The sequence below is a fragment of the Lactuca saligna genome, chromosome 1 (genome assembly GCF_052625555.1).
Source record: "Lactuca saligna cultivar CGN05327 chromosome 1, ASM5262555v1, whole genome shotgun sequence".
Lineage (NCBI taxonomy): Eukaryota > Viridiplantae > Streptophyta > Magnoliopsida > Asterales > Asteraceae > Lactuca > Lactuca saligna.
This window is the reverse complement of record NC_136417.1, coordinates 104,138,138-104,139,411: the sequence shown is the minus strand read 5'-3', so window position 1 is coordinate 104,139,411 and position 1,274 is coordinate 104,138,138. Positions and strand designations below refer to the sequence as shown.

At 32.3% G+C, this 1,274-nt stretch overlaps 1 non-coding gene across 1 annotated transcript; it reads right to left on the bottom strand.

The window, feature by feature from the left end:
* Window positions 1-995: 995 nt before the first annotated feature.
* TRNAF-GAA (transfer RNA phenylalanine (anticodon GAA)) lies at window positions 996-1,068 on the bottom strand. Its single transcript has one exon. It is a non-coding gene; the product is annotated as a tRNA-Phe (tRNA).
* Between the last annotated feature and the right edge of the window lie 206 nt (window positions 1,069-1,274).

Here is a 1,274-nt window from a genome sequence, read left to right as displayed (position 1 = left end):
CATATATCTAATTCCTTATTGCACCAATGATTTCACAAAAATGTTAAATAAGAGATATACAATAAGTAATTAAGAAGTACATGTAGTAAATACATATTAAAAAAAAAAATAGAAAATAGGTGTACATCTACTAATTAAAGTGTATAAATAGCAACACCCATAAAAATATATCACCTCCAAGCACATAGTTACACTACCGTATCTCAAAACAAAGAGCCTCCATGCACAGTCAAACATGGGATTAAGTTATAAAACTTCCAAACATTCATAGTTACATATCACCGACTATTAACACCGTTTATAAATCCCACCATCCTCTACCTTATGAAGCACAAACACACTTTGGTTGTAGCTACTCCCGTCAACGGTGGTGGCACTATGACAACATTTATGTTGTGTATTTTGGTGTTTAATGCCCTTGTGATATGAGGGATTTTGGGTCTAAGATGGTGAATTCGTTTAGTCAAACATCTACATATGATAGAAATATTAATTTGTATTGAATAGTATAAGACAAACCCTTGTGTCATCTCTTTTTATTACTTTCAAAATACGAAAAAATGTAATTCTACTTGAAAGTTTCAAGACTTTTTCATTACTCATTTTTTTTTTTTTTATCTGATTTCCAACTCTCTAAAATGCAATTTGAAGTAAAACACAAAGATACGATGACATATTTTCGTTGATGCATCCAACGATTCCTTCACTTAAGTACCAAATGAGTCTTGTTATCCTATTTGCAAAATAGAAAGGTACTTCATCATGTATATTAGGATCATGCTTTACTTTGATAAAATCAAAAAAAAATGTTGATAACTCACGTAGATCATCCAAATGGATAACCCACAGGAGAATTCTTTAATGGAATAAATGCTGCTGATTTTCTTGGTACGTGGGGTTTATTTGTATTGTAACTTTTTATGGTAGAGAAAAAAACGGCTTACAAAATTTGTAGTTTTAAGAAGATATATAGATACAAATAAAAATTGAATAATTGCGGTGAAGGTGGATCGAACACCTGACCTTCAGATCTTCAGTCTGACGCTCTCCCAACTGAGCTATCCCCGCATCTTGCTTAACCTTCCTTCACAACATATAAATATTAAAGCAGAAAAAATCGATATAACTTATCCAAGAGAGATTCAGAACTATCATTTTTCCTACTTCATCACCGGTTCCCTGGCCTCCAATAAGAACACCTCTCAACAATATGTCGATCTTATATTGTCTACTTTCAAAGGTCAACTCATAGTACCCTCTTTTGGTAACAAATA